Source organism: Micrasema longulum, unplaced genomic scaffold (genome assembly GCF_059751315.1).
Source record: "Micrasema longulum isolate JH-2025_06_02 unplaced genomic scaffold, ASM5975131v1 h1tg002301l, whole genome shotgun sequence".
Lineage (NCBI taxonomy): Eukaryota > Metazoa > Arthropoda > Insecta > Trichoptera > Brachycentridae > Micrasema > Micrasema longulum.
In genome coordinates, this window is record NW_028279453.1 from 175,869 (window position 1) to 184,935 (window position 9,067).

Genomic DNA, 9,067 nt, shown 5'->3' on the forward strand with positions numbered 1-9,067 from the left:
AATACTCTAAATAATAAATAAAATTTTTAGAATAATTTGCGTAGTTTTTGTTAATAAATCAAAATATCATTGGTTAGTACGATAAAATTAAACATTTTTTATGTTTTTCAACCCTCACATCAGCCAGAAAGTCGCAAATCCAGCCATTATTAAGGATGCTTCTTTTAAAAGATGAAAGATATTTAATGTCGTTGTGTCTGAAAATCCGACAAACGAAATACAATTATTTTGCAAGAACTAATAAAACTGTTTGTCTCCTGTCTTATGTGATGTAATATTTATTTAATTATATGAAAAAAATATTTTGTACGTTGGACATATGACTTTGTTTGTAGTACTGAAAATTTTGTAATAAATAATAAATGTAATAATGTAACAAAATGTAACTTTTTATACATAGCGGAATTAGCGCTTAATATATGTCAATTTTTGCAGGCACAGCGACAATAAGTAAGACATACATGCCCAGATTGGCCAGCGTTACTTCAGTACTTTACTACAATATGTAAAAAATAAAAAGCGTTCGGGCACCGCACACTTCGCGAGTGCACTCCTGATAGTGACTCAGATCAGGCAAACTAAAATAACCAATAAAGACTAAAGTCGCGAGAATATCACCGCGTTTTTAAAACTATGCAATAAAAAATAGAAGAATGCAAGTACCTTAAATGTCGGCATTGAAAAAATCTCATCTTAATAAATAAAATCCACATTCATATAAATAAATTTATTTTTATTAAATCGAGTTATTGGTTTATTGACACCTCTTGGTGGGTTTATAAAGTAATTAGATAACAATTTATATTATAATAAGCGTTATAAACTAAAATAGTTGGTACACATCCATTTCATTATTTGACCAATTAGCGCTTTCACCCTCTAGCGGGCATCTTCTGACTGATTAATAATAAACATTTTTGAAGGTGTTGATAGACAACACAATATTATTGTAAAAGTTTACACAGGCACCGTGGCGTAGTTGGTTAGACAGATAACTGTGAAACTGGCGTCGCAGGCTCGTTTGCACGAAAAAACTCCAAAAAAGATATATTCTCAATTAGTCAGGGTGTTGTGATAATTTTTCCATAATTTAATTCCATACAGAATTTCCTACCTGCCCACAAGACTCCTAAGAAAAGATTTAGTGGTTTATTCTAAAAACAAGTCGAAAGGTATACAACAATATAACTGCACTAAAGAAAGGGACTGGTACACCAACACGGGTTAAATAAAGATGTGGAAGTGAAGTTAGTATTTAAAAAACAATTTGTTTGATAAATCAAGTTATTATCTAACTTATGAATTTATTGTTCAATAACTTTTAAAAGTTTTAAATCTGGAAACGGACTCTGTGCAATGACAAATTAATTATTGAATAAAACAATATTGTACGCTGGTTCTATTGATACCAAACGTAAATTAATATATTTTTAAACAAACAAACCATCACGCCGTTTCCCCGTAAGGGTAGGCAGCGAAGATAGAACGCCACAACACTCTATCTTTGCATACAGCTCTCGCTTCCTCTACATTCATACATCTTCTCATGCAAACGCACCGATTATTTCGACTTCTGACAGTCAAGTATTTGTTGGATTTGGTCATGCCATGTCTTTCTCAGTCTTCCTCTATTTCTGCATCCATAAACTTTCGCATTGTAAATATTTTTAGCCGTTCTTTCGCTGTCCATTCGTTCTACACGTCCAAAACAGCGCAGAGCTTCTTTTTTGATTTTGTCGATAATGCTTGTCTCAGCCTTACATAAGGTACGGATCTCAACATTTGTGCATCTATCGTACATAGTTTTACCACACATTTGCCTGAGAGGTCGTTTTTCGACAGCATTCAGCCTACTTTCCTCCCTGTTTTCCAAGTCCATACTTCGCTCCCATACATCAGGGACGGGACCAGGACTCCGTTGTGAACTGGCAATTTTGCTTCTCGTGCCAAAAATTTATTTTCCAAGGTCGATTTAAGTGCGCCGTTTACTCTGTTTCTGGCACTCACTCACCTTTCAATATCTTTCTGAATATATTTTTACAATATTGTAATATATTCCTAGATACCAATTTCAGGAACCACGGTTTTGAAGATGGCGTGTTAGCACCCCAACAACATTGAAGTAAGTATTATTTCAATAATTACCTCACCATAAAGAATTGTAATGATTTTAAAAAGCTGATGAAATTTTCCTTTGAGATTTTTTTTTGTGGCTTCCACGAGTAATTGTCATAACTTTTTTAATTAAAACATTTTTACCAATTATGAGGCATTATTAAAACTTACAGGAAAAAGCGGTTTGTTTATACATAAAAAAAACGTCTCATGTTTTTGAAATTTTAAAAGTAAAATGCAATTTGTGTACCTATTCAGAATCGATCCTACTTTTTGCAAATTAATACAATCGACATTAACATAAATTTATAAGAAAATACAATTCAAAAATAAAAAAAAACATCATTAAGGTAAACAAAATAAGTTTTTTTTTAGCCATAAATAAAATATTGAAAACCAACATGATTGCAGACGTTCGATAACGGATATGGACTCAGAGAAGAAGAGGAAGAGGAAGAGGAAGAGCAAAAGTAAAATTTCATTTAATCAAATAAAATGAAATTCCAAATTTGAAACACATTGAAGTTATTCATTTTACTAGTAATAAAGTGACATTTATAATATTCGGTTTAATAGTTGTTGGCCTCGTGGTATAATGATCAGCGCGTTTGCCTACCACGCAAAAGGTCTCGGGTTTGATTGCCGACAAGGTTGATATGAAATATCTATTTAAAAATGTATTTTCATACCAGAATGTTTCATAGCCCCTGTACTGGTACCTGAAGCGTAAGACTGATCATCTTACCTTCATTTAACAACAATGGTCAAGATACGCTGCGATTGGTGTATCAATGCAGTGCTCAAGGCACTATTAGGTGCGGAAAGGGAATGACAATGATGACAGTATAATTAAAATAACCTTCCTTAACTACTTTAAATAACCTTCCTGTTTTAAAACTACACGAGGTCTTTTATACGAGTATATGTATAAATAAGAACTTATTTTAAATCTTTTTTTTATAATTCTTGCTGTCTTTTCATACATGAAGTCCTTATATCAAAAAGTATTTCCTATTTGTGAGGTATGAAGAGAAGGGTGACAGGTTTTGAAATTCAATCATTTTGTCTCAGCAAAGAAAACAGAAGTGTACATGTTTATGTGGTCAGGTTTTTTAAATTATATATTTTTTTTTCAATTTCAAAAATGTATATCTTGTCTTTTTATTTTATAGGAATAACCCGCTAAGCCTCTATTTTTAGGCTTGTCAGCAGGTGGGAAAGAGGATATATGGAAGGTGGTAACGGAAAATACACCACAATACCCAGATCAATTGAGAAAAAATCTTCTTTGGATTTTTTTCTCGCAACTGGTGGGAATCGAACCCGCGACGCCAGTTTCACAGTTGGCCGTCTAACCAACTACGCCACGGCGCCTGTATAATTTCAATATTTTATTTTAAACATGTAGAAGCTTAAACCCAGCGTCTTTATTAAAACGATTACTATTTTATTTAAATGTCAGATGGTTTTCAAATTAAGAAAAAAAAATCAATCGTACTTCGATACATGATCACGTGTAGCTCATAAACCGGTTCTTTATTACAACAACAACAAACCATCACGCCGTTTCCCCGTAGAAGCCATAGATAGATAGATAGAACGCCATAACACTCTATCTTGGCATACAGACCTCGCTTCCTCTACATTCATACATCTTCTTATGCACGCACGCCGATTATTCCTACTTTTGACATGTCCATCTTCAAGTATTTGATGGACTTGATCGTGCCATGTCTTTCTCGGTCTTCCTCGTTTTCTGCATCCATTAACATTTGCATCGTAGATCCTTTTAGTCGTTCTTTCGCTGTCCATTCACTCTACATGTCCAAACCAACGCAACACCCCTTTCGTAATTCTGTCAATAATGCATGTCTCAGCCTTACACACTTCACGGATCTCGACATTTATGCACCTATCATACATCGTTTTACCACTTATTTGCCTGAGGGATCGCATTTCGACAGCATTCAACCTACTTTCATCATTATTTTTCCAATTCCATACTTCGCTCCCATACATTAGAGTTGGAACTAGAACTCCGTTGTAAACTGCTAGTTTAGCCTCCTGCGATAAACATTTGTTTGCCAAAGTAGATTTTAGTGCACCGTTCACCCTGTTCTCGGCACTCACCCTCCTTTCAATATCTTTATCGGCCTTTCCGTCCCTAGTAAACATACTTCCCAGGTACACAAATTCTTCTACCTGATTCAGAATATCTCCGTTCACGCTGATCTCACATTTAGTTATATTTTCATCCCTTTCAAAAACCATCACTTTCGATTAATCAACATTCATAAGCAAATCGCTTTTCTTGCATACCTCGTAGACTTTTGTTACTAAGAATTGAAGGTCTTATGTTCTTTATTAAATAAATAAAAAGTATCAAAATAATATTTATCTTAAATTAAACTATTTTTTTTTGTAAATACTATTTATACTTCGGTGACGGCAAAGGAGAAAGTGTATTTTAGTATTTGTTAGTGTAGTGAGTGTTCTGACAAAGAGACGGTACGTTTCAAAACAGGTAAAAAATGTCGATGAATAGATAAATACTAATATATACTGGTATTCGGTAATATATGTCATAACTTAAATGTAAGTTACCAATTCAAAATACTTGGTACACTTCCACTTATTTGTTTGATTAAATAGCACTTTAACCTTCTAATGAGCATCTTCAGACTGGTATAAGTATTACGACTTAATAGTTTCATGTTTCCTTTTTAAGATTTAAATAAATATATAATTTTTGAAAATCACTTTAATTCACTACACATTGTTACATACATTTTAAACTCACCCTCTCATACACATATACACGCACCCACGTTGAATATATATATATATATATCGGCGGCCTCCGTGGTGTAGTGGTCAAGACGCTTGACTCACAGACGGAAGGTTCCGGGTTCGATTCCCGGTGAGAACACAAAAATTAAATGTGATTTTTCTCAAGCCTGAGTGTTCTGTGATGTAATTAACCGCTGTAATTGGGCCTCCTGGCCTGTTGTGGTGCAAAAATAAAAATAAAAAATAAAATAAAATATTCGATAACAAAATTTGCCGCAACCAATATATATATATATATACTTACCCTCACTAACATGTTCAAAAATAAAAATGATACACTAAAACAAGTACTTAGTAAGAATATTATAATGTTTTAACAAAAGTTATCCTCATAATGTTATTGAAACAAATTTTACATGTACAAATATATATATGTATATATCTACCGACAAATGGAAACCATTGTATAAATTCCATAATGTGTTTTGTTTTTAAGAGAAAAAAAAAACCTTAATTAAATCAAAATCATTATAATGGAATTTAACTAAAAATTGACAATAAATTACTTAAATTAAATGAAAAGTGGTTAAAATCAAAGTGTTTTCATTGTAATTTCAATTATTTACATCGAATTAATTTGTACATAAAATAATATTTTTTCAAATATTTTTGTATTATTTTTGTTCATATACTATTCATTCACCTAGAGCCAAATAACCCATTAATTTATGTCATAAAAATGAGCACAACTTGTAAATTCAATAAATTATTACACATATTTCAGCCGATGATACATTTCATCGTTCTCCTTGCACAGCCGCGCTGATGCAAATTAGGTGATGATGGAGTTACTAAAAAAATGCTTCTGAAACATTCATATTTTGGTATCTCCCTGATGCAAAAACTGTCGAACTCTATCCAAATGATAAATTCAAATGAATTATTTCAAAACCGTTAATTTTTTGAATTGTTCATTTAAGATTTATCTTTTATTCGATACCTGTTTGAAATTATTCGAAGTACATTAAGCCGCCATTTTAGGCTGCGATGAAGGGATTAATTTTTCCGCCTCTCCCTTTACATAGCGGGTGAGTGTTATAGCGCCTAAAATTAAATTAAATCTTTAATTACACCCTTTGTGCGTCTCCAAAGCCTCTTTAAAGCATACACAAATATTAATGACTTCAACGGTTAACTGCGGATTATTCTGTAGTTTATCCATTAATCTTGCGGTTGGTTTGAATGACATTTTCTGGAATGCTTACTCCATCGAGATAAAGAAATTCACCCTACAAGGAGTGAACAGGGACCTCATTTTAAACCTGTCCTGTACATGTTTTCTCGTTTCAGGTTACGCCGTTTATAATTAAATCTCAGAGCCTTAATAAAAACAAACGTTTTTACCTAATGTTCGAATAGTTAATTTGTAGTCAAATTAAAAATCTTGTAAGATATAAAGCAAAATGACAATCAAAAATATATTATTGTTTAATAATTTTTTTTTAATATAGTTTTTTTAAGGGTAGATATAATTTACATTAATCCTACCATTTTAAATGCTGAATTAATCAGATATTTAAAGCCAAAATATCTCTACGTTTGGGATCAAAATTTAAGCAAATTTCCAAGTAAAATTACATTTAAATAACATTGGTGTAAAAACGAATTCCCACGTAAATGAGAGGTGAGAAATAGCGGCAGGTGAAGCCCTAGAGCTTTTTTGATATAATTGAACGGAGTGCACTGTATTCAATTTTAATAAAAATGAGTGAGTATCCTCGATATGCGGTATGCGGTGTCAATCGGTCACAATCCCAATAAATGCGATGGATTAGAAATGGCTGCCACTAACCTTATCTTCGTTCTTAATGGAATTGCTGTGGTCTGACTGGTCACACGCAAGTGGCACTAACACGAGAGCAGGCTCCTGAACTGAAGCTCACTACTGGTGGTTGGTGGAAACAAAGCTTATGATGCGGCACACGTTCAATGAAATAAACGCGCGATATACGACACAAGGTATTAATGTAATGGGTTATTAAAGGATACTGAAGTGAGAAGTGAACAGGAATTGTAGCTACAAAGGACGCAGAAGTTGTGACAATACTTGACCAATACATATTCATATGATTTGCAACCAAACACAAAACAATACCTCGCGAACTGAGCATATTCAATATAAATTCTTGAGACCACAATTAAAAAAAAAAAATGTTTATTTATTAAAAAAAATAAAATATGACGTTTTTAATAAGAATGTTTATTTTGTAAGATAAACTAAATTGTTTATTATGGGCACATTTGTATATACTCGTAGCTATCATACAATTTAAAACATCCGTTCGCGGAAGAGGCTAATATTTTAAATTTAAACTACATAAACAAATTTATCATTCTGTTAGTATGCCTTTTACGTTGAATTCTGATTACGCTTTCATTTACTATTTATAAGCCTCTATTATTTGCTATTTGTAAAATACGTTCAATTAAAATTCAAGTATGCTCTTGCTGATCAACCAGATGAATACTGATATCGACCTTCATAGTTGATGTGAATCCAGAATTGTAAGACGTATGGAAATGCAAATAATTGGTGTTCACGCTTCGTCAGCCATGAAATAGACACACCCCCTCTTACACACGTGAAACGTTATACCTACATATTATAATATCGCACCTTTAGGACAAAAACGACTTAACTTAAATAAAGCTTAAATAAGTAAAGATCGTAAAACGACTTCAATGAACATTATCTATCTTTCTGCATTTAAAAAAACGCAACATTTTGTCGGGAATAGGACAAAACCGTTACATCGGTATTTTTATTACCCAGAGAATTTAGATTCTATGTCTGTACAAAAGCAACGCAATAAGTGTCGTGTTAACATTGCTGTGTGAAAGACGCAACGCAGACAAATACATAGTGACCAAAAGCCGGTTGAATCGATTTTATTCCGACACAAGTGGCATGTGCACCTAATTTTTTTAAATATGAAAACGACCAATTTAGCTTTGTGATTGATTCGACTTGATTTTATTTCGACTTGCCGGTAATCTCAGTGACTTTAAGTTTTTGTCGTTTCGGGAGAAAAAAAAACGGGTGTTTGGTAACCTGATTTGACTTGATAAAAATGATTTCATCTTATTTATTAAAGTGCTTTTATTTGTTTTTTTTGCAATCTAGTTATAACTCATCAAATAAATGTCTTGTTAAACTTTTATTTTGTTTTATTTTTATTACGCTTTTTTTTTCATAGATTCATAGCTATAAGCCTTCGGTATAATTTTTAACTCAAAATTTGATGTTTACTTCGAAAAATACGAAAATATTGACGAAAGAATACCAAGATGTCACATTTTATATTCTTCTTTTACACTTTACTAAAAATCATTTTTTTTGAGTTGAGTCGTTTTTATCCTGAAGGTGCGATATGTAGGTCCCAACTACGCTTTGTGCATAAGCTTATCTTGTAAAGCAAATTGAACTATTGTTTCAGAAATTTGATAGGATTTATGCTGATAACTCATCAAGCGTTTTATTTCTCAATGCATTGGAGCATGGTATTCAAAGCAACAAATCTTGAAGCTTTCAAAAGGTATGTAATTGTTCGATTGATTAATGAACGCGAAGTGTTAATATACTAACGCACACGAAGTACATGTGTAAACATATATATACTGCTTTCTCATAGTGCCTACTTGCACCTAAAGGTGCATTATTTATCATTATCATTCCCTTTCCGCACCTAATGGTGCAAAGGGCACTCTATTTTACTTTTTTTTTATTTCTCAAAATACAAAAATATACAAAACATAATTGTATTCCCATGAGTTAGCAAGCTCATTTTGGGATATACAGGGTGTTCATTAACGAGGCAGATGATGAATTGAAAAGGCTGGGAGCTGAGAATCCCAAATAGCCCCTGAGCCCAACTATGGTGCTCGTGCTCCTTGTAATGTGCTTAGGTTATGTGGCAGGAAGCAGAGCGTGCAAAAAATATCTAGTTGGCACCATGCGAGGGAACTGATAAAAGGTTACTTGCAAAGGTTTGCCTTTGACCTAATAAAGTTCAGCTAAAATCACGTAAGTGTTTTCACTAGCGCCCTTACTGGGCCCTGCAAATCGAAAAAATATATTGCTAGAATGCATCTTTCCAAAGTT

The 9,067-nt window shown here is 32.9% G+C and overlaps 1 long non-coding RNA gene across 1 annotated transcript; it reads left to right on the forward strand.

Moving 5' to 3' along the window:
• The first annotated feature begins 2,658 nt into the window (after positions 1–2,658).
• Positions 2,659–8,491, forward strand: LOC148272547 (uncharacterized). Its single transcript, XR_015824820.1, has 3 exons — positions 2,659–2,765; positions 3,288–3,490; positions 8,403–8,491. It is a non-coding gene; the product is annotated as an uncharacterized LOC148272547 (long non-coding RNA).
• The last annotated feature ends 576 nt before the right edge of the window (positions 8,492–9,067 follow it).